Source organism: Amblyraja radiata, chromosome 26 (assembly GCF_010909765.2).
Source record: "Amblyraja radiata isolate CabotCenter1 chromosome 26, sAmbRad1.1.pri, whole genome shotgun sequence".
Classification (NCBI taxonomy): Eukaryota; Metazoa; Chordata; class Chondrichthyes; order Rajiformes; family Rajidae; genus Amblyraja; species Amblyraja radiata.
Window position 1 is genome coordinate 14,814,376 of NC_045981.1, and position 25,948 is coordinate 14,840,323.

Here is a 25,948-nt window from a genome sequence, read left to right on the forward strand (position 1 = left end):
ATTCTAATACAACAAGAGCACAGCTCTAAGAAACACAATTAGATGATCAGTCCAAGAGGTTGACATTTGCAATTTTTCAAGAGAATCTTAACCTACAAGTAATCAGATGGAAATGAAAAGGTTGAGGACAACAAATGATGAGTCTGAAGACGGGTCTCGACCTGATATGCCACCTATTCCTTCTCACCAGTGATGCTGCCTGTCCCGCTGAGTTACTCCAGCATTTTGTATCTATCTTCAGTGTAAACCAACATCTGCAGTTCCTTCTTATACAAAAGAATGGGTTTATTTGGCATAATATGAAGTGTCCTGATTTTTCACTTGAGGTCAGCGTAGAAAGGAACTGCAGATGCTGGAATACACCGAAGATAGACACAAATGCTGGGGTAACATAGAAACATAGAAACATAGAAAATAGGTGCAGGAGTAGGCCATTCGGCCCTTCGAGCCTGCACCGCCATTCAATATGATCATGGCTGATCATCCAACTCAGTATCCCATCCCTGACTTCTCTCCATACCCCCTGATCCCTTTAGCCACAAGGGCCACATCTAACTCCCTCTTAAATATAGCCAATCAACTGGCCTCAACTACCGCATTATCACGGGATGCATAAAGACAACGCCAGTCCCGTGCCTCTACGCCCTAGCTGGTATTGCCCCCCCCCATATCAGACGATCCATCGTCGCCCAAGATGAGCGGAGAGCACAGGAGATCGATACCAGGCACCCCCTGCACGGACACACAGCACCTCCACCCCGACTGAAATCCAGAGCCAGTTTCTTGCAGACAGTCCCACCTCTCCAGACAACCAAAGAAACAGCAAGGACCAACATCTGGAAAGATAAATTGAACCAGCTCAACACACGAGCCCATGACTGGATGGAGAGAGGAATCACTCCGACTGAATGCCTCGCCAGCGGGCACGACCTCCCATGGCCAACCTGGAAGACCCTCAACAGATTACGAGTGGAGCAGGGGAGGTGCAAAGCACTTATGAAAGCATGGAACTACCAGGCAGAAGACACATGCAGCTGTGGAGCAGTACAGACAATGTCCCACCTACTGGAGTGTGACGACGCCCCCCAGTGCAGCCCCCAGGACCTGGCTGAACCGACCCGACCAGCTGTGACCTGCACCAGATACTGGCAGAACGACATCTGAGATTGCAACGGACTCGAAGAAGAAGAACTACTTTCTGTGGCAGAGAATTCCACAGATTCACCACTCTCTGTGTAAAAAATGATTTTCTCATCTCGGTCCTATAAGACTTCCCTCTTATCCTTAAACTGTGACCCCTAGTTCTGGACTTCCCCAACATCGGGAATAATCTTCCTGCATCTAGCCTGTCCAACCCCTTAAGAATTTTGTAAGTTTCTATAAGATCCCCCCTCAATCTTCTAAATTCTAGCGTGTACAATCCGAGACAGCGGGTCAGGCAGCATCTCTGAAGACTCTGAAGGCCCATCCCAAAACATCACCCGTACCTTTTTCACCAGAGGTCTGAAGAAGGGGTTCTGACTCGAAATGTCACCCATCCTTTTTTTCCAGAGATGCTGCCAGGCCCGCTGAGTTACTCCAGCACTTTGGTGACTACGTTCACTTGAGGTTGTTCATTACGACCGGTGTCAATCTTCAGGCACGTACTTAATCATTAAGACAAGAGGTCCATTATTTTATAGGGCCAATCACTTAGATAATACAGGGGAGTCTTAACCTCAATTTAACCTAAAATTAGCACCGCATAACGTTAGGCCAAGGTGACCTACCTTGCCCTTTACTGCCAGATTAAGAGCAGATATCTCTCTAAAGCTCCCACTAGGTGCTATTTACCCAGTGACACTAAACAGTTACTGGGTTTTAATGTCTGAACAAATGGATGGGAATGCCTTTGAATGCAATTATCTGGAGTACCGGGCCAAAATCTTTTGAATTAAAATAAAATATTTTATCAGCCGGGGTGCCTACTAGAAGAGTGTAGACATGCCAGAATGATTACAAAGCTAAGTGTTAAGTTGCTGACCCATTAGGTCAGCCAGTGGAAAGTGCAGCGATCTGATTAACGGCCGGAGTGAAAGTGGATCGAACCTGTAAAAATAATCGGGCAGCAATTTACACAGAGAGAAACACATCAGTGCCGACTCCACCGGTGAAGACACACTGCACTTATGAATGTTGCCGGTCTCATTAGTCTGAAGAAGGGTCTATTCCTTTTCTCCAGAGGTGCTGCCTGTCCTGCTGAGTTACTCCAGCATTTTGTGTCTGTCTTCAGTTTAAACTAGCATCTGCAGTTCCTTCCTGCACATTTTGTCTGCTATATTGTGAAATCTCATCAAGGTATACCTACTTTGAAGAAGTTCTCCTCCTCTCTCCGACGAGAGTTCTTCATCATCCCTCTCTCGCTGCTCCCACTCTGTTATTCCTCCTGCTCTCCAATTCTACGACCACGTTTTAACCCAAATTCGCTACCACAGCCACGTGTGTTTTCCCGGTGCTTGCCTGCATTCGTTGCTTTCTGCATATCTTCCATTCATTCTTCCTAAGAACCGTCTATATCTCTCATTCCCCTCTCCCCTGGCTCTCAGTCTGAATAATCGGGCTGCCCCACTGTACGAGCTAATTCAAGAGCTCTCCCGAGTTTAAAAAAAAATTAAGCTCCTGGTAAGCACATAGAATGTACGTTGCGGGTACGTCAGAGTTCGGGACGTCTCTTAGCGGCTCATAACGCTAACGGCAGGTACCTGGGAAACATGGTAAGCTCGTGAAGACTCGTGAAGATTTTTCACCATGTTGAAAAATGTCCACGAGAGCCCCGAGTACTTACGAGCGGCCATTACCGTAATTCTCCAAGTTTGAATCAGGGAAAACTCGGGAGAACTCTTGAATTAGCTCGTACAGTGGGACAGCCCCATAAGGGTCTCGACCTGAAACGTCATCTATTCCTTGTCTCCAGGGTTGCTGACTGACCCGTTGAGTTACTCCAGCACTTTGTGTCTATCTGCGGTCTAAACCAGCATCTGCAGTTCCTCCCTACAGATCTTACGCAAGCCAGCGAGCTACAAAAACCTTATGAATATTAAATGTTTTTCCAAGGATCATTAGATTAATTTACTTAAGAAATGAAAAAGCACTGAAAATGTTTTTGCACCTTCCAAATCTTACACAAATTATACCCACGGCACGATTACAAGGGAAACTATGAATATTTTTGTATTTGCATAATGCAAACATATTAGATGATTAATACTATTTTGGTTGCAGAAGGTATAAAGAGAACTCAGTTTCTCCACACTCAATATCTCAATCAAATTCAGTATGCAAACTGCTGGTCCCAAGTGTATTGCATTATAATAGTCACAAATTATTTTGTCTGATACTTCACATCTTGACATTTTCCTCTTTTACTTTTTTTTACTAAATAATTAATTCAGCGTAAGCTTCAGCTTCAAGGGGGAAGACATCTTTGCTTGGCTTGGATTCAAACATCATCTGGTTCCACCACACACTTCTAATCAGGCCCTTGCAATTATCCACAATTTCACAAATTAATCACCACAAAACATTTGGAGGCTGTGTGAGTCACACACTGAGGTGCCCAGAGGACTAAAGATCGGCTGCCTTATCTTAAACAACTTGGACCATTAGACGTAGGAGCAGAATTGAGCCATTTTAATCACACAAATTGGTCCAATGCCACCTATTTGCCTGAATTCCTGGTATCGACAGCGAATAGGCAAAACCAATAATCAAAATTCAATGTCATGTATGGCAGATGAGAAAAAATAACTGGTGTCTTTCAGTGTTTATTTGTGATAGGAGCAGAAATAGGCCATTCGGCCCATCAAGTCAACTCCGCTATTCGATCATGGCTGATCTATCCTTCCTTCTCAACCCCATTCTCCTGACTTATCACCGTAACAGTTGACGCCATTACTAATCAAGAGTCTGTCAATCTCTGCTATAAAAATACCCAATGACTTGGCTTCCACAGACACTTCCTCTTCTCCCCTTTCCCATCAGGCAAGAGTTTTGCTTGTGTGTGAAAATGTAAACCTCCAGATTCAAGTATAGTTTCTTCCCACCTTTTATCAGGCAACTGAACCATCCGATCGACAACTAGACAGCGGTCCCGACCTAACATCCACCTCATTGGAGACCCTTGGACCATCATTAAGCTGAATTTTCTGAACTTTATCTTGCATTAAACATTGTTCCCTTCATGCTGCATCTGCACACTGTGGGCGGCTCGATTGTAATCATGTATAGTCTTTCCGCTGACTGGATAGCACGCAACCTCTGTACATTGCACCTCTATACACGTAGGGGGGCGCGGTGGCGCAGCGATAGAATTGCTGCATTACAGCGCTTGCAGTGCCGGACACCCAGGTTCTATCCTGAATATGGGAGCTGTCTGTACAGAGTTTGCACGTTCACCCCATGACCGCGTGGGTTTTCTCCGAGATCTTCGGTTTCCTCACACACACCAAAGACGTAGAGGTGTGCAGGTTAATTGGCTTGGTGTATGTGTAAATTGTATGTGTAGGATAAGTTAATGTACAGGAATCGCTGGTCGGCGCAAACTCGGTGGGCCGAAGGGCCTGTTTCCGCGCTGTATCTCTAAACTAAACTAAACGTGACAGTAATAAACTGAACTAAACAAAGATGAGTCTTTGCAACCAACGCAGGAATGGATCATAGTCTTCTCACCTGGGTTTGAGCATGGGATTTACGCCATATTCTTACATCACTGTTGTGTGGTTCTTTGAGTGGAATGGAATTTGACATTTTTATTGCCGTAAAATCGTCTAATGTAAATACTTAAAGGTCAGACTTCCGATCAATCAAAGGTACGCTGGAAACCTTTGGACAGGGAGATGGAGCGAGATCTTACTCCATGAGGAAGCACATTTGTTTGTTTGGGAAGTTCAACAAGGAACAACTCCAAGAAAAGAAAGAAACTATATTTCCACTTTAGCAAACATTTGAGACAGCATCTTGCAAGAATGCAAATACAAAGCCAAAGCTATCAAATCTGTGCAAAAATATCAGGAGGAATGGAAACTGGAGAAGCGCTAATGGAAATCTCGCAGTGGAGTAGAGTCACAGAGTCACACAGCATTGGAAACAGGCCCTTCGGACCAACATGCCCACACCGACCAACATGTCCTTCCTACCCTAGACCCATCTGCCTGCATTTGACCCATATCTCTCTAAACCTGTACTGCCCGTGTACCTGTCGAACTGTTTCTTAAATGTTATGATAGTCCCTGGCTCAACTACCTCCTCTGGCTGCTTGTTCCATACACCCACCACCCTCTGCGTGAAAATGTTACTCAGGTTCCTACTAAATCTTTCCCCCTTCACCTTAAATCTATGTCCTCTGGTACTCGATTCCCCTACTCCAGGCGAGAATCTCTGTGTGTCTACCCGATCTATTCCTCTCATGATTTTATATACCTCTATAAGATCACCCCTTATCCTCCTGCGCTCCAATGAATACAGTCCCATCTTACTCAACCTCTCCCTATAGCTCAGACTCTCGAGTCCTGGCAACATCCTCGTAAATCATTTCTGCACTCATTCCATGTGGACCACATCTTTCCTATAACATGTTGCCTAGAACTGAACACAATATTCTAAATGTGACCTCACCAACATCTTATGTGCAGGAAGGAACTGCAGATGCTGGCCTAAACTGAAGATAGACACAAATAGCTGGCGTAACTCAGCGGGTCAGACAGCATCTCTGGAGAAAATAAATAGGTAACGTTTTGGGTCGAAGAAGGGTCTTGAGCCAAAACCTCACCCATTCTTTTTCTCCAGAGATGCTATCTGACCCGCTGAGTTACTCCAGCCTTTTGTGTCTATCTTTGTCTGATATAAGTACATGCATATCAACAATGATGGCTTCGTTTAACACTGCATATAGAGTGTTTATCCTAAACTGTTAAAAAAACTTACCTTGGCAAACTTAAACAATTAAATTATTGTAAAACAATGATTGTATGTCACAGATCGCTAGTGTAATCCGTCACGTAAGTTAATATTTTGGCACCTCAGAACAAAGTATGGATTGTGCATTGTACCCACAGGAGTTTCCTGTATCTACTGCTAGCCTCCCGCTGTTTTTATGAGCCATTATGGGACAGGCAATGCATGCACTGCCACATTCACACTCCTCACACACCCAATACTAATCTCAATTATTTACGTCCGCTTGTGCTTGAGTGAAGAACTCCTGTTTCTGCTGGAGCTGATTCCCGGGAAAGCTCCGCTGCACGCTGCCTCGGCAAGGCCGCCAGCATAATCCAAGTAAATCCTTCCTGCTCCCTTTCCAGCTTGACAACATCTTTCCTATAACATGGTGCCCAGAACTGAACGCAATACTATAAATGCGGCCTCACCAACGTCTTATACAACTGCAACATGGCCTCCCAACTCTCTACAGGATGACATAGGATGACATGGAAAGGTTTGAAGCAACAACGCCATTCTGACTCATCAAAAGCTGGTGACATTTGTTTTGTAATAAATACATGTACAAATATCTTGCGCTGATCAACCAGCAAAATGTCCGTACGACAGGTTTTCTTGCAAGCATCGCAATGAAAAAGACAATAAGATGGCCTCTCATCCTTCTAAATTCCAGAGTATACAAGCCCAGCCGCTCCATTCTCTCAGCATACGACAGCCCGGCCATCCCGGGTATTAACCTTGTGTACCTACGCTGCACTCCCTCAATAGCAAGAATGTCCTTCCTCAAATTAGACTGAGAGGGAACAGAGAGATATGAAGAAGTCATAACAGAGCAGTTCCAGCACTGATAACCAAAGAGCCCACAACGGTCCCTTGTTGGCTGTTGGAAAGGGGAACGAGAGATACAGACGATGATGTAGAGAGATATAGAGCAATGAATGAAAGATATACAAACAAGTACAATGATAAAGGAAACAGGCCACTGTTAGCTGGAGCTAGGTTCTATATCTCTCTATATTGCCGCCTATATTTCTCCTTCCTCTTTCCCTGTCTCTCAGTCTGAAGAAAGGTCTCGACCAGAAACGCCACCTATTCCTTTTCCCCAGGGAAGCTGACTGTCCCGCTGAGTGACTCCAACTTTTTGTGCCTATCTTCAGTTTAAACTAGCATCTGCGGTTCCTTCCTAAACAGAGTAATGATGCTCTGCCGTACACAAACAGAGTAACCATCAAAGCACAAGGGGGCAGACATCCCACATCAGCCTGCTGTCAGCAACAACTCTGAGCGCTGTTCTGCTTTGTTTGAGGAGAAAATGACTGAGGCATCTTTGCACTCAAGCCCCGTGAATAAAAGAGTCTTCAATCGCCAATGAAGACTTTGACCTTTGGGGTGACACCAGCAATGAGCCCGCCAAAACTGTGAGTTTCATAAAATGTCACCGTAAAGCTGGGAATGACTTGAGCAATAAGCCTTGCAAATGAAATGATAAGTTTGTCCTCGATGTACGATTTTCATTGATGTTAATTCATGAGGCCCAGCAAACAGTTTTGATTTTTAGTTCTAAAAAAAAAAATTAAGCTTCATAACCCAGAAGGAATTCTACTGACTTCAAGCACCAATAGAGTGTTAAAACTGTGTTTGTTTTAGTGGTGAGAAGAAGATCACGACATAGCTTTGACCGTGAGTTTGAAATGCTGTTGTAGTTGCAGAGTTAAAGGCTCAAAATTATTCTGAAAGTAATTCGGTCAACGATGGAAGCCGTGTATCTGGCGCTGTGAGGCAGCAGCTCTACCACTGCGCCACCGTGCCGCCCGCACAGCAAACAGTGGGCTGCATGTTCAGTTGTCCTGGACTTGCAACGATCGGTCATTCAACTTGAATTAAGTCCTGGACGTGCCTACCCTTCTCCAGTGTGAGTGTGAGTGTCTGCCGCTGTTAGGCATCTACTGCTGTGAGGCACCTGCCGCTGAGCCACTGTGATGCCCTAATGTATTGATCATTTCCAGTTTGGAAGGAAGTCTTGAGTGGCTGGATCTTGCTAGCCCAGCGCACTTGCACGCCTGATCCACTGCACAGAGTTGATATCTCATTGACCCTTTGATATCACATTGACCCTCCGACCCCTCAAATTGGCCAATGAAGAGTGAGACACAAACAGGCATCAGGCAGTATAGTACTGTGGCTCTGCGCTAAATGCCCTTAATAGGCTTTGAATGAAGGGCGGCACGGTGGCACAGCGGAAGAGCTTGCAGCCCCAGAGACCCAGGTTCGATCTCGACTACAGGTGCTGACTGTATGGAGTTTGTACGTTCTCTCCGTGGCCACGTGAATTTACTCTGAGATCTTCGGTTTCCTCCCACACTCCAAAGACGTACAGGTTTGTATGTTAATCGACTTGGTATAAATGTAAATGGTCTCTAGTGTGCGTAGGATAGTGTTAATGTGCGGGGATCACTGGTCGGCGTGGACTAGGTGGGCCAAAGGGCCTATTTCCGCGCTGTATCTCTAAACTAAACTAAACTGAACTGAAGACAGAGTGTGGTGCCTTCTGCCAAAGCTGTTACTGGTTTTATGATAGACACTAAACGCTGGAGTAACTCAGTGGGACAGACAGCATCTCTCGATAGGTCTGAAGAAGGATCTCGGCCTGAAAGGTCGCCCCTTCCTTCTATCCAGAGATGCTGTCTGCCCGCTGAGTTACTCCAGATTTTTGAGTCTATCTTCGGTGTTAACCAGCATCTGCAGTTCCTTCCTACCGATGTTAAGAGTTTTGAAATGCCTCTGATATTCAGAGACAAAACAATTTATTGAATTACCTGTGAATAAGGTTTAGAGGGAAATAGGTCAAAGGCAGCAGACAGGTGGGACGAGTGTCGATGGGACGCCTTGGTTGGCATGGGCAAGATGGGCCAAAGGGCCTGTTTCCGTGCTGTGTGACTATATAAAAAAGTTTAAATAAAGCTAATTAAAAATAATTTAAAACATGAAATTAAAGCATAATAGGAAGAAAAATAAACATGCTTAGTCCTTTGCCTCCTAACTTGTAGATGTGGAATTGCCGTTGAAGGTAATGGGGTTTCAGATCTCACACTAGGTTTGACAGGCACAAGATTTAAGAGGTGATTCCTTAGCATAACAAGGGTGTTGGCAGAGCTGGTCCCTCCGAACTTTCTGCAAGTCCCTGGGCTCAGAGTGGAGAAAGGTAGACATGTCCAGGACTTAATTCAACCTGAATGGGCAATCTTTAGTCTTTAGAGACACAGTACGAAAGCAGTCCCTTGGCCATCGAGTTCGCACCGACCAGCCATCCCCCCCCCCCCCTCTCCCCCCCCCCCCCCGTACACTAGCACCATCGTACAAACTAGGGACAATTTACAAATTTCATTAACCAAAGCCAATTATCCCACAGACCTGCATGTCTTTGGAGAGTGGGAGGAAACTGGAGCACCCGGAGAAAACCCACACAGTCACAGGGAGAATGTACAAACAGGGAGAATGGACAAACTCCGTACAGACAGAACCCATAGTCAGGATTGAACCGGGGTCACTGGCGCTGTAAGGCAGTAACTCTACCGCTGCGCCACTGTGCCGCCCATTGGAAGTTCAGAACAACCAGTCTCAATTCAACACGATTCAGCTCCTCGTTTCAGTGAGGTGGTGAAATTCATTGTTACAAAGTTGTACTGTATTTCAATCAAAGACAAATGGCTTACTGCATTTATTGCCTTAAGATAATAGCCCTCAAGTTGAAGTACATTGACTAGGTTGTCAAGGAGGGGGAAAATCTAATCTTCCTTAAACAGCAGTTTCGTTTTTTTAGTTTAGGGATACAGGGCGGAAACAGGTCCTTCGGTCCACCGAGTCCGCGCTGACCAGCGATCTCCGCACACCATACACTAGGGACGATTTACATTTACACCAAGCCAATTAATCTACAAACCTGGACATCTTTGTAGTGCCGGAGGAAACCACAGATCTTGGAGAAGAACCACGCAGGTCATGGGGAGGATGTACAGACAAGCGCCCGTAGTCAGGATCAAATCTGTGTCCCTGGCATCAACTCTACCGCTGCACCACCGTGCCTCCCTGTTAATACTAAAATGTCAATTCCAAACTTAAAGAAATCCACCATCGGAACGGGAACAGCTTTTGTTTTATTTCTGAACACTTGCCATAAATTTATTAATAAAGTATTGAGAGTCAAATTGAACGGAGATTCTGTTTCCTATTTTATTTGTGGTTAAAACGAATGGAATGGACTTAATGGAAGTAGCTGCACTTGCAAGTCTCATTTCATTCAAGAACACTTACCCGCAATAACCAGCGCTCTCTGCCCACTGGGGGAATTAATATGATTATTTTATAGTCGCTCTGCTCTGAGCAGAGGTGAAATTTTTACAGCTACTGATGCAGAGACACTGTGTACTCTGTATGCCGATGTTGCTTTATTGCATTCAGCTGACCCAGCACAAACTATCGCAGGAACATTTTAAATTGGTGTGAAGAGTTTTAAATTATCTGGTAAACTTCCAGGAGCCCTGCAAATCAGGTAACAACTGAAAAATAGTAGTCAGACGCAGAGCAGAGTTGGTAATAGTGGCGATGCACCTGTAGTTAGTTTGCAACGCTGGGCGCAAGGTCATAATAACAGAAAGAGAGGGTTCATTACTGAGGTGTAAAAAAATTAATTTATTGAAAGTGTGCATGGAAGGTGGTCACTCAATAAAGATGGTGTTATTGATATATTACACATATTCTGCAGAAGGAATAACACAATAGAGTGGATGTGGAGAGGATGGTTCCACAGATGGGAGGGTCTAGGACAAGAGGTCATAGGCTCAGAATTAAAGGCTTTAGCAAGGAAATTAGGACACATTTATTTCATCAGAGGGTGGTGAATCTGTGGAATTCATTGCCACAGAAGGCTGTGGAGGTCCAAGTCAATGGATTCTTGATTAGTACGGGTGTCAGGGGCAATAGGGAGAAGGCAGGAGAATGCGGTAAGGAGGGAGAGATCAGTCATGGTTGAATGGCGGAGTAGACTTGATGGGCCGAATGGCCTATTTCTTCTCCTATCACATATAAACACTGAAAGCACCAGTTATTTTTTCTCATCTGCCATACAAGACATTGAATTTTGATTATTGTTTTTGCTTATTCGCTATCGATACCAGGAATTCAGGCAGATAGGCGGCATTGGACCAATTTGTGTGATAAGAGCTGCAGATGCTGCTGTACACCGAAGATAGACACAAAATGCCAGAGTAACTCAGCAGGTTAGGCAACCCTTCTTCAGACTGCGAGTCAGGGGAGGGGAGAGGGAAACTGGAATTATGAAAAGGTCCAGAACAGATCAGGCACGTCATTCGACCCGAAACGTCACCCATTCCTTCGCTCCATAGATGCTGCCTCACCCGCTGAGTTTCTCCAGCATTTTTGTCTACCTTCAGAACAGATCAGAGATGACCAAAGAGCCTAGAGTGGTCCATCGTTAGCTGTGGAAGAGGTGATAATGAAATGAAATAAACAGTGAAACTAGCAGAACGACTGGGATGGAGGTGGGACGTAGAGAGAGAGGGAATGCAAGGGTTATTTGAAATGAGAGAAATCAATGTTCTAACCATTGGTTTGTGAGCTGCCCAACCGGCCTCCTGCACTGTTAGAGTGAGGCCACATGCAAATTGGAGGAATGGCACCTCATACTTTGCTTGGTGGGGTCTCATTGACAACGTCCAGATCCCATTCCAGAGAGTCGAATACTGAGCAAAGGATCTCATGGATGCTGCAGTGCTGGAAGTTATACAGCTTGGGAACAGACCCTTCAGCCCATCAGAGTCCTTGGTGACCACCAAGCATTCATTTGCACCAAAACCACATTAACCCCATTAACCTTCTTCTTGCGTATGGCGTGCACAGCCTAAACTTGTAGGTCAAGGGTAGACATTCAGGGCAGGACAGCATCAGTTACTGGGTAGATGGCTTTGATGCCTACAAGAAAAGCCTCAGCGAGCAGACATTCACGATGTGTGGGGTGGTCTGGTCTGGATGTCCGCAGTCGCAAGCAGGGTTGTCTGTCAGGTCACTCTATACAGACAGCACCCATAGTCAGGATCAAACAAGGGTCTCTGGCGCTGTAAGGTAGCAACTCAAACGCTGCGCCACCATTCTGCCCATCTTCCTTATGCGTTCTCGGTTATGTGTACTGATAATCTGTTATGAAAGAGCAACATTCAAATTATTTGACTGTGATTCTATGAGGTGCTGCAGTAGTGACCCAGGTTTCAATCCTGACCATGGGTGCAGTCTGTACGGGGTTTGTACGTTCTCCCTGTGTCCGCGTGGGTTTATTCCGGGTGCTCCGGTTTCCTCCCACATTCCAAAGACATACAGGTTTGTTGGTTGACTGGCTTCGATAAAAAATTGTAAATTCACCCTAGTGTGTAGGTTCGAATAAGTGTATGATCGCTGGTTGGCATGGACATGTTGGGCCGAAGGGCCTTGTTCCACGCTGTATCTCTAAAGTATGAAGTTTGGAGGTGCAACTGATGGCCATTCGTCTTGTATTTCAATCGTTTGCTCCCAGTTCTGTCTGGGAGTGTAAGATAGATTCAAGGCCAGACTTCCCAATAAAGAAGGTCTCGACCCGAAACGTCACCCATTCCTTTTCTCCAGAGATGCTGCCTGTCCTGCTGAGTTACTCCAGCATTTTGTGTCTATCTTTGGTGTAAACCAGCATCCGCAGTTCCTTCCTACACAAGATTCACTTGCTGTATCCAAGGTTTCGGGGATTACAGCTCTATCAGAAAATACTGACAGGCCGGGACTGCACTCGGGCCTATGTAGGGTGTGTGGAGTTAATGAAGACAAATCCTATTCATGCCAAATGATCTTGTTTTGAAATTCGTGCAGGAGAAACAATGGAAGTAGAGTAATCATGCGGGCATCAAGTTATTATTATTCCTGGGCCGTACTCAAGTCACAAGTGAGGCATTTTTGTTTGGAAATTTTTGGATCCGCATGATTGTCTATCCCCGGCTTTTGTGCTCTCTGCTGCCCGAACAGCAAAGTTTCCTCCCACTGTTCGGACAGCTGACAGCTGGTCACGGAAGTCCCCCCCCCCCCCTCCCCGCCAAAGCGACACGTCGCTAATTAATAGGAATCTCTTTATTTCCACTCCGCTGTCTCCGCGGACAATGAGGGGAGCTGTGGAACTGGTGGGACTGTCACTGCTCATCGTTCTCTGGCCTAGTCACGTGCCCTATCCCACCGCCACCCACCCTTCCTCATTTGTATAACAAGGGCCAACAAGATGTGCAGCCACTGATGTAATGGGCCGCGTGTCTGGAGAGGGCAATTGAATGAAGGGAGGGAGAAGCTGACAGTATTTACAGCTGCAACAGTTCTTGTTTTTCTCTCTCTCCCGAGGAGAAAAAAAATGAGGAAAACATTGAGCTGGGCGTTCTTGAAACGTCCAGATGTCAAATGGAACTTCGATGTATCCCCCATCTATTATCCCCTCCAACAATGCCGTGAGGTGAAGCCAAGTCCAAATGAAAAACAAAACGATTGGCCTTTAACCTGTGGTCAAAAATGGACCAGCGTGAGCTGATCACCGTTGCTGTTTTGCATTCATTTGCTCTCTGTCACCATCTGTATCTCTCCTTTCCCACTCCCCCGACTCTCAGTCCGAAGAAGGGTCTCAACCCGAAACCTCACCTGTTCCTTTACTCCAGAGATGCTGCCTGACCCACTGAGTTACTCCAGCTTTTTTGTGTCTGTCTTCGGTTTAAACCAGCATCTGCAGTTCCGTTCGACACAAGTTATCCTTTGCTGTTTTCCAAGATGTTCGAGAGCTGTCTATTTTTCTATCAGTATCATTACTCTATGAAAGAGCACAACAGGTCGGGATTAATTTATCTGTATTTGAATTTTTAACAATATTTATTTCAGTTTTGTTTCCGGCAGGAATAACGTTAACACAATCGCAGCGGTGATAATGAATGCAGAATAGGATAAAATGATATTAACATTTTAATAGCTCGTTGGGCGAAGGTTTGGTTTTGAGGACAAATGGTGGGGTTAGTGCTTTTGAACAATAGTGTGCCTATCTGAGCAGTGAATATGCCATCTGTAGCATCATCCTGACATACACGCATTGTACTGCATTTCCGAAATGTCTCTTTCTGTGACAGATCCTTGGCGGTTCAACAAATGGAATCACATGAATACAAAACACAGTTGCTCATTGTGTGCAAGCTATTTGTTTCGATGTGCAGATCACCAAAAATGTGAGAGGAACCATTCAAACAAGCAGTTTTTAAATTGTAATGGGCCTGTCCCACCTAGGCGATTTTTTGGGCGACTAACAAGCGACTGCGCAAAATTTTCAACATGTTGAAAATTTTTCGGTGACAGTGGTGACAATCTTTGCTATCATAGGTCGTAGGTTGTCAACAGGTGTCGTCGGTGAATTCCATTAAAACTAGTCCCTGGCAGTCACCTAAAGAGTCGCCTAAGTGGGACAGGCCCTTAAGATACAGCATGGAAACAGGCCCTTCGGCCCAGCAGGTCCATGCTGACCACACTTGTTCTATATTATCCCACTTTTCATTGTCGGATACAGCATGGAAACAGGCCCTTCGGCCCAGCGAGTCCACGCTGACTACACTAGTGCTATGTTGTCCCGCACTCTCATCCACTCCTGACCCACCAGAGGCAACTTCAAGAGGCCAATTAACAAACACGTCTTTGGGATGTGGGTGAAAACCCATGTGGTCACAGGCGGAACGTGCAAATTCCACACAGACAACTCCCAAGGTCGGGATCATACCTGGATCTTTGGCACTGTGAGGCTGCTGGTCTATCAGCTAATGGACAGGCCCATTAGTTGTACCTCTCAACTAAACTAAATTAGACCATCAAATTTTACTTTGCAACTGATGTTGGGGAGCAGTTTAATCATCCTCACCAAGTGTGAAGGCCAATGAGCTAAACTTGCTTCTTGGTTAAGATCTCTTTAGTTTAGAAATGCAACATGGAAGTAGGCTCTTCAGTGCACCACGGGGTGAGAGATTGCAACCTTCACATGGTCCACCCTGTTTCAACTAATGCAATCAACCTGACGTGCACAAACAAATAGATGTAGTGTTTTTCACGCCACTTGATCTGCAACTTTAGGCTGTGCACGCCATACGCAAGAAGAAGAGGTGCACTGTCCACACTGACCATCAATCGCCCTTTCACACTAGTTCCACGTGTTCCCACTTTCTCATCCACTCCCCTCTACAATGGTGGACAATTTACAGAAGCTAATTAACATATAAATCATGAGAGGAATAGAACGGGTAGTCGCACAGTCTCTTGCCCAGAGTAGGGGAATCGAGGACTGATTCCCCTACTGACACCAGAGGTCCTTTTGAATAAAGTTCTAATGGCTAAAGACTCAGAAAGTTGACATGTACTCCGCAAGTTTGCAAGACATTTGTGGACAGATTTCTCAAGTTGAGCACCTTGAGCTGTCAATTCTTTTTTTTTGTGTGGCTTTTTTAGAGATACAGCGCGAATACCGGCACTTCAGCCCACCGAATCAGTGCCGACCAGCGATCACCCCGTACACTAGCACTATCCTACACACGAGGGACAATTTACAATTTTACCCCAAAGCCAATAAACCTATGAACTCTGACTGCAAGATCTGGACGATTATGCTTTTGATCGTGGCTTGTACAATTCTCCTTCTTGCTACCTCATGGAAATGTCCACAAGCAAACATTACCGTGGCAGATATCCATGGTGTTGAAGCTAAAACTGGCAGTGATCACCAAAAATATAAACCCCAAACATCCAAACTTCAACAAAGTTCTCATTAACACAAAATAAAATGGAATACTGAGTATTTTCCATTCAATTTTCAATTTATGATGCACACAAATAAATATTGCATTCTGAAGGTTTGCAACGATGTGGAGTTACAAATTGTTAGATCTTTTCCCTCGATATATTTAAGTCATGCTGACTCAGTGGCATGGTGGCGCAGTGGTAGAGTTGCTGCCTTACAGCACCAGAGACCCGGGTTCAATTCTGATCACGCATGCTTGTCTGTTGCGGAGTTTGTACATTCTCCCTGAGACCGCGTGGGTTTTCTCCGGGTGCTCCAGTTTCCTCCCACATTCCAAAAGACATGGTTTGCAGGTTAATTGACCTCTGTAAATTGTCTGTAGTGTCTAGAACTGAAATAGCGTATGGAAATTACTGGTCTGCACGGCTCGAAATGGATCCTCGCTGTATCTCTAAACTCCTTAAGCTCACTTTCAGAGAAACTATCTATGAGTGTAGGAGGATGAGAGGTGATCCTATAGAGGTTTATAAGATGATGAGGAGAATAGATAAGGTAGACACACAGAGTCGTGCCCAGAGAAGAGGAATTAAGAACCAGAGGACATAGGTTTAAGGCGAGGGGGGGAAAGATTTAATGGGAACCTGAAAGGGTAACTTTTTACACAAAGGATGGCGGGAATATGGAATGAGCTGCCAGAGGAAGTAGTTAAAAACCTGTAGTCTGGGAGGAAATCGGAGCACCCGGAGAAAACCCACACGAGCCCAGGGAATGGAAAAGTTCCAATTAAATCTTGCCCTCCTCACCTCTCATCATCTGATTCTTGATTCCCTTCCCCTGTATAAAAGACCCTGTGTATATTTTCTATTCAGAAATGGATCCCTTACCCTTTCATCCTCTGGTTGATTTGAGACCAGTAAATCGTCCCTAGTGCATGGGATGGTGTTAATACACGGGGTGATCACTGGTCGGCACAGACTCGTTGGGCAGAATGGCCAGTTTCCACGCTGTATCTCTAAAGTCTGCAACCTAGGTCGGTATAAGCTCAAGATAACCATTAAAGAACGGCTGATGAGTTGAAAAGACCTTACTAAATATTTCCGATAAATGCAACCCACAGAACCCAAATAGTATCATTTTGTTCACCATTAGTTTAATCCTTGGTTCCTATCATGGCATCATAAGTGGTGGGGTCATAACCCTGATACATTTATGATCACACACACACGCTAATGGAGGCTGGCTCCTTCTAAGTTCAGTCACATTTTATTCTAACCGCAAAGGTACAGCATAGCTAACTCAGGAAGAACAGTCCACAATAGAAATGCTTGAGGACTTTAATAGTTTTATAATTTCATTCAATCTTCATTCTATCTTGGCAGATTATTACAGTTCAGGGAAATTTGAGGTTGCCAACATTTTAAGATATTGTCTGAAGGCTGTAACAGTATCTTTATAATAAAGTTAACTAAATCTGTAAAAATAACCCAGCAATTCTCCATTGTTTGAAAGAGATTAACTTTCAATACAGAAGCTGTCCTGTGAATAGGAATGGAAAGGTCGCTAACCAGGGTACATCAATTTGTGCTAATTGGTGGGCGAGTTAGTGGGGAATTAAGAATAAGAAAGGGCGGCACGGTGACGCAGCGGTAGAGTTGCTGCATTACAGCGCCAGAGACCCGGGTTCAATCCCGACCACGGGTGCTGTCTGTACGGAGTGTGCACGTTCTCCCCGTGACCTGCTTGGGTTTTCTCCAGGATCTCCGGTTTCCTCCCACACTCCAAAGACGTACAGGTTTGTAGGTTCATTGACGTGGTAGAATTGTAAATAGTCCCTATTGTGTAGATAGCGTTAGTGTGCAAGGATTGCTGGTTGGCACGAACTCGGTGGGTCGAAGGGCCTGCTTCCGCTCTGTATCTTTAAACTAAACTAAAAAATAGTTTGGAGGCAACGAGAAGTAGAGGTCTGGAACTTACTGCTTGAAAGGATGGTGGAGAAAGAAACTTTAACTGATTTAAAAGATACCTGGCTAAAGTGCTAGCGTGCGGAAATCGCTGGTCGGCCCAGACCCGTTGGGCTGAAGAGCCTATTTCTGTGCTGTATCTCTCAACTGAACTGAATTAAACTAAATAAAAATTAAAGCACCATTGAACCATTTTGTGATGTGTATTGCATGGTATTTTTAGCATGCACCTCCCGCGAAACAGCTGCAAACATTTTCAATAGCCTACAAGGTCATTTGTCCTTTGTGTAGGAAGGAAATGCAGGTACTGCTATACACGATAGATAGACACAAAATAGTGGAGTAACTCAGCGGGTCAGGCAGCATCTCTGGAGAATAGTACTTGATAACGTTTTGGTTCAGGTCAGACTGAAGAAAGGTCTCAATCCGAAACGTCACCTATTCTTTTTTCCCAGCGATGCTGCCTGACCCGCTGAGTTATTCCAGTATTTTGTGTTTACTTCACTTGTCCTTTGACAGCTTAGCATGCTGTCAAAACCTTTGAATGTCTCTGGCATTCAGACACTGTTAAAACTCTTCTACTTGCTAAAAAAAAATGTTTAAGTGACTAAAATAATAAAGTGAACCAAAAAAGTCTGTTTAAGTAAATTCAAATAATTAAAACAAAATCTAAAATACTGGCACTTACCTTAAGTTGCACTTCAGTGTTGAACTCCATGACAAGACCAACCTCACAACACGGTGAGGAGAAATATCTCGTGTGAAGAAGGGTCTCGACATGAAACGTCGTCCATTCCTTCTCTCCAGAGATGGTGCCGATCCCGCTGAGTTACTCCAGCATTTTGTGTCTCTCTTAGGATAAAGATTTCAATGCGCTACCTGCAAATTTGCCAATTCCGAGTTTGTGCGGAATAGGAGATGTACTGTGCATGCATAACTTACCGCACTTCCCACAGGTATCAGTAGCATGGAAATCTATTGGAAAAAGGCAACATCTTGCCAGGGGAAATTGAGATTAGAGTTTCAGAGTGGCACAGAAAACATAAGCACTTTTCACTAAGCCAGATAACTAAGGTTGTTAGAAAACCATCGCTGTTCATTATTCATTTGGTTTTCACCGTGTTTGCTGCAATTATCGATCTGCAACGTGAGGCAAGTTCAGAAAGCTTCTTCTCGTCCGCTGCCTGAAAATTGTACAAATTAACACAATTAAGCAATTTTCCTTCATTAAGCAACTAGTCATTATCCCTGCTGTAATCTGCACTCCGGGACTGCCAAGCAGAATCCCCCTGCAGCTCTTTTCAAATTATCAGCAGCAACTTCCAAAGCTATCCCAAGAATCAAATTTACACTGACAGAGCAAGATAATTACATTAATAATAAAATAAAATAATGTCACCCTGCAGTGTTGTGCATTAGGGATCCGCAGCTCAAAGTATGCAGTTAAGGGCGGCACGATGGCGCAGCGGTAGAGTTGCTGCCTTACAGGGCTTACAGCACTAGAAATCCGGGGTCGATCCTATCTACGGGTGCTGTCTGTACGGAGTTTGTACGTTCTCCCCGTGACCTGCGTGGGTTTTCTCCGAGAACTTCGGTTTCCTCCCACACCCCAAAGATGTACAGATTTGTAGGTCAATTGGCTTGGTATAAATGTAAAATATTGTCCCAAGTGTAGGATGGTGTTAATGTGCGGGGATCGCTGGTCGGTGCAGACTCGGTGGGCCAAAGGGCCTGTTTCCGCGCCGTATTTCTAAACTAAACTGAACTAAACTAAATTAAACGAAACTAAACTAGATAGATAGATAAGGTACACAAAATTGCTGGAGAAACTCAGCGGGTGCAGCAGCATCTATGGAGCGAAGGAAATAGGCGACGTTTCGGGCCGAAACCCTTCTAGGGTAGATAGATAGATAGATAGATCCTTTATAGATAGATAACTAAATGCATCACTGCACACCCTGGCAGTTCAATTATCTTCTTTGTGTGTTGAACAAACATGTTTACTTTCTATCTCACGTTTTCTGATATTCCAGCTGTATATTGAATTGACACTGCTCATATTAGAAGAGTTAGCGCGAGGAAATGCAGATGCTGGATTCTTGAGCAAAATACACTAAATGCTGGGGTAACAGCGGGTCAGGCAGCATCTCAGGAGGACGAGGATAGGCGACATTTCGGGTTGGGACTAATTCTGTTAGCGAGGAGAAAGCTGGATGTGAGAGAAACCTCCCCTTCGTGATTTCTCTCCTCTACTACAATCAGCCTGAAGAAGAATCTTTCTCATTCAAATGTCATAAAGTTATAAGCGATAGTTGCAGAATTAGACCATTTGGCCCATCAAGTCTACTCCGCCATTCAATCATGGCTGATCTATCTCTCCCTCCTAACCCCATTCTCCTGCCTTCTCCCCATAACCTCTGACAGCCATCAATCAATTAAACGACAGATGGCACAATGGGCTAAGTGTTCGGCTGGCAACCGGAAGGTAGCTGGTTCGAATCCCGCTTGGAGTGCATACTGTCGTTGTGTCCTTGGGCAAGACACTTCACCCACCTTTGCCTGTGTGTGTCCTTGGGCAAGACACTTCACCCACCTTTGCCTGTCTGTATGGAAGTAATTGTGTGAAGCACTTTGGGGTCAATGCAAGTTGACTAAAAATGTGCTATATAAATAAAGACATTATTATTATTATTATTATTATCTATCTCTGCCTTAAATATGTCCCTTAACTTTGCCTCCACAGCCTTCTGTGGCAAATAATTCCACATATTCACCACCCTCTGACTAAAGAAATTCCTCCTCATCTCCTTCCTAAAAGAACGTCCTTTAATTCCGAGGCTATGGCCTCTATTGCTAGACTCTCCCACTAGTGGAAACATCCTCTCCGCTTCCATTCTAACCAACCCTTTGAAGTCTCACTTACTTGATTGGGATCACATTATGTTGCTCCAGGCATTGACCACGACAAAACGGAGAGCCCAAATACTAAGTGTATCCGACTTCTGTCTTGGGCCATGGTAAAGCGCTCCAGCTTTAACGATGAATCCAGACACACTGTGGATGGTCAGTTGTTCTCTATTTCCACGCCAGAGGCATGGAAGTCCCGGACACTTTGATACTCGTTCCAGAGCAAGCTGACCAATCTCTATTGACACAAAATGCTGGAGTAACACAGCGGGACAGGCAGCATCTCCGGAAAGAAGGAATGGGTGACCTATCCTTCAGCGTCGCGACCCGAAACGTCACCCATTCCTTCTCTCCAAAGATGCTGCCTGTCCCGCTGAGTTACTCCAGCATTTTGTGTCTATCTTTGGTGTAAACCAGCATCTGCAGTTCCTTCCTACGCATTCTTTATAGGCATATACTGTATTTCGCTTGGGTGGCTTACACCCCAGCGAAATGAACATTGACTTCTCTTGCTTTCCCTCTCTCTCCATCCCTACCCCCTTCCCAGTTCTCTGAACAGACTGACTGTCCTCATTTGCATTTTATCTCTGTTTGCTTTGTTGTTACCTTCTCCGAGCTAACAATGATCTATTCTACATTTTCCTTCAACTCCATTCCATTTGTCTTGTTTTCACACCTTACACTTCCTTATCTCTGTATGAATGCTGCCGTGACATGCCAAACCCCACTGAGCTGATGGACAACTGCCGTCTATGGAGAAGATAGACACAAAATGCGTCTCCCCTGACGTCTGCCTGAAGAAGTGTCTCAATCCAAAACGTCACCCATTCCTTCTCTCTAGCTGCCTGCCCCGCTGAGTTACTCCAGAATTTTGTGTCCATCTGCTCCATAGACAAGCCAGTTATCCATCAACTCGATGGGGTTTGTCATGTCTCAGCAGCAGTCATTTAAAGTTTGAGTCTAAACAAAAACAACAGTAAACCTTTAACAAGCGATATTTTATAGGGAGGTAATGAGAATTGTAAAATGTGAAGTGTTTCTGTTTGAAACTTGGACAAACCTGTTGATAGATTGAACTTTAATTACATTATTAATTAGAAAATGTTTGGTTGGATCTGAATTTCGTATTCCCGCATTATATTTGTGCATAGAGTTATCAGGCAACTGGAGGATGGAGTTAAAGGGAAAGGGTTTCTTAAATGTGTGAGCGTAGAGACAGAGGGGTGTAAAATGAGGGTAGAAGCAATAGGTAGCAAGGTGAAAAGTAAAAGTGGCAGGCAGACAAAACCAGGGCAAAAATCATAAAGGGCCACTTTTCAACATAATTGTATAAGGGGTAAGAGTGTTGTAAAAACAAGCCTGAAGGCTTTGTGTCTCAATGCAAGGAGCATTCGTAATAAGGTGGATGAGTTGAATGTGCAGATAGCTATTAATGACTATGATATAGTTGGGATCACGGAGACATGGCTCCAGGGTGACCAAGGCTGGGAGCTGAACATCCAGGGATATTCAATATTCAGGAAGGATAGAGAGAAAGGAAAAGGAGGTGGGGTAGCGTTGCTGATTAGAGAGGAGATTAACGCAACGGAAAGGAAGGACATTAGTTTGGAGGATGTGGAATCGGTATGGGTAGAGCTGCGAAAAACTAAGGGGCAGAAAACGCTGGTGGGTGTTGTGTACAGGCCACCTAACAGTAGTAGTGGAGTTGGGGATGGCATCAAACAGGAAATTAGAAATGCGTGCGACAAAGGCAAAACAGTTATAATGGGTGACTTCAATCTACATATAGATTGGGTGAATCAAATTGGCAGGGGTGCTGAGGAAGAGGATTTCTTGGAATGTATGCGGGATAGTTATCTAAATCAACATGTAGAGGAGCCAACGAGAGAGCAGGCTATTTTAGACTGGGTATTGAGTAATGAGGAAGGGTTAGTTAGCAGTCTTGTTGTGCGTGCCCCCTTGGGCAAGAGTGACCATAATATGGTTGAGTTCTTCATTAGGATGGAGAGTGACATTGTTAATTCAGAAACAATGGTTCTGAACTTAAAGAAAGGTAACTTTGAGGGTATGAGACGTGAATTGGCCAAGATTGACTGGCAATTAATTCTAAAAGGGTTGACGGTAGATATGCAATGGAAGACATTTAAAGACTGCATGGATGAACTACAAAAATTGTTCATCCCAGTTTGGCAAAAGAATAAATCAGGGAAGGTAGTGCATCCGTGGATAACAAGGGAAATCAGGGATAATATCAAAGCGAAGGATGATGCGTACAAATTAGCCAGAAAAAGCAGCATACCGGAGGACTGGGAGAAATTCAGAGACCAGCAGAGGAGGACAAAGGGCTTAATTAGGAAAGGAAAAATAGATTATGAAAGAAAACTGGCAGGGAACATAAAAACTGACTGCAAACGTTTTTATAGATATGTGAAAAGAAAGAGATTAGTTAAAACAAATGTAGGTCCCTTGCAGTCAGAAACAGGTGAGTTGATCATGGGGAACAAGGATATGGCGGACCAATCGAATAACTACTTTGGTTCCGTCTTCACTAAGGAAGACATAAATAATCTGCCGGAAATAGCAGGGGACCGTGGGTCAAAGGAGTTGGAGGAATTGAGTGAAATCCAGGTTAGACGGGAAGTGGTGTGGGGTAAATTGAATGGATTAAAGGCCGATAAATCCCCAGGGCCAGATAGGCTGCATCCCAGAGTACTTAAGGAAGTAGCTCCAGAAATAGTGGATGCATTAGTAATAATCTTTCAAAACTCTTTAGATTCTGGAGTAGTTCCTGAGGATTGGCGGGTAGCAAACGTAACCCCACTTTTTAAGAAGGGAGGGAGAGAGAAAACGGGGAATTACAGACCAGTTAGTCTAACATCGGTAGTGGGGAAACTGCTAGAGTCAGTTATTAAAGATGGGATAGCAGCACATTTGGAAAGTGGTGAAATCATTGGACAAAGTCAGCATGGATTTACAAAAGGTAAATCATGTCTGACGAATCTTATAGAATTCTTCGAGGATGTAACTAGTAGCGTGGATAGGGGAGAACCAGTGGATGTGGTGTTTCTGGACTTCCAGAAGGCTTTCGGCAAGGTCCCACATAAGAGATTAGTATACAAACTTAAAGCACACGGCATTGGGGGTTCAGTATTGATGTGGATAGAGAACTGGCTGGCAAACAGGAAGCAAAGAGTAGGAGTAAACGGGTCCTTTGCACAATGGCAGGCAGTGACTAGTGGGGTACCGCAAGGCTCAGTGCTGGGACCCCAGCTATTTACAATATATATTAATGATCTGGATGAGGGAATTGAAGGCAATATCTCCAAGTTTGCGGATGACACTAAGCTGGGGGGCAGTGTTAGCTGTGAGGAGGATGCTAGGAGACTGCAAGGTGACTTGGATAGGCTGGGTGAGTGGGCAAATGTTTGGCTGATGCAGTATAATGTGGATAAATGTGAGGTTATCCATTTTGGTGGCAAAAACAGGAAAGCAGACTATTATCTAAATGGTGGCCGACTAGGAAAAGGGGAGATGCAGCGAGACCTGGGTGTCATGGTACACCAGTCATTGAAAGTAGGCATGCAGGTGCAGCAGGCAGTGAAGAAAGCGAATGGTATGTTAGCTTTCATAGCAAAAGGATTTGAGTATAGGAGCAGGGAGGTTCTACTGCAGTTGTACAGGGTCTTGGTGAGACCACACCTGGAGTATTGCGTACAGTTTTGGTCTCCAAATCTGAGGAAGGACATTATTGCCATAGAGGGAGTGCAGAGAAGGTTCACCAGACTGATTCCTGTGATGTCAGGACTGTCTTATGAAGAAAGACTGGATAGACTTGGTTTATACTCTCTAGAATTTAGGAGATTGAGAGGGGATCTTATAGAAACTTACAAAATTCTTAAGGGGTTGGACAGGCTAGATGCAAGAAGATTGCTCCCGATGTTGGGGAAGTCCAGGACAAGGGGTCACAGCTTAAGGATAAGGGGAAAATCCTTTAAAACCGAGATGAGAAGAACTTTTTTCACACAGAGAGTGGTGAATCTCTGGAACTCTCTGCCACAGAGGGTAGTCGAGGCCAGTTCATTGGCTATATTTAAGAGGGAGTTAGATGTGGCCCTTGTGGCTAAGGGGATCAGAGGGTATGGAGAGAAGGCAGGTACGGGATACTGAGTTGGATGATCAGCCAGGATCATATTGAATCGCGGTGCAGGCTCGAAGGGCCGAATGGCCTACTCCTGCACCTAATTTCTATGTTTCTATGTTTCTATGAACCATCCTATCATCAACTAGAGAGTGGTCCTGAGCTGCCATCCACCTCATTTGGAGATCCTCTGAACTAAACTAAACGTATCTCATATACCTTAAACTAAAAGAAATTAGAAATAATTGATGCAAGAAAGTAAATTGCAGATTTCAAAATGAAGATATGGTTAATGGAGATGGATAAAATAGAAAAGGAATAAATATAATTTAATTTCAAAAATATATATCAACAGGTACTTTTTAGTTTTGTATAGTTTTGTTTAGTTTAGAGATACAGAATGGAAACAGGCCATTTGGCCCACCGAATCCGAGCCGACCGCGGACCCCGCACATTAACGCTATCCCACACACACGGGGTGCAATGTACAATTATACCAAGCCAATTAACCTACAAACCTGTACGTCTTTGGAGTGTGGGAAGAAACCGGAGCACCCGGAGAAAACCCACACGAACTGTCTCCAGTGATATCGAGGATTTGTATTCATGAAATTACTTAGGCTCTGAGGCATCAAATACCATAATTATCACTTACAAGCCACTGAAATCTTGCTTATTCCTGCAAGATTCATGTTTGGTGCCATGTCTGGAGCTTTGGAAAGCATCAGTGCGCCATATGAATAGAGCAGGATTCCTTTGAGAGTGACCTCTGGATTTACTTGTTCAAGTGTGCATGAGATCACTGCAGAAAATGCTGTCAAGGATTATCCTATAAAGAAAAACAGCAGCCACTGATAAACTTGCCAATATGACTGGAGCACAAAAAAAACACTCCCCAATTATAGAAATCAATCATTAACTTGCTAAGTGTAATTAACTCCAGCAATTTTAATTTCCCCCAAAAAATACCATTGAACGACTAATATCACAACAGTGAGAATTCTTCCACTTGGCTCCTCATAAAGTGGGGAATACAAAGTACAGTTTACTCTCTCACTAATGGAAGTCCTATGTTATAACTATGTGGATTTTGTTTTTTAAACAATGCAGTGAATATATAGTTATAAT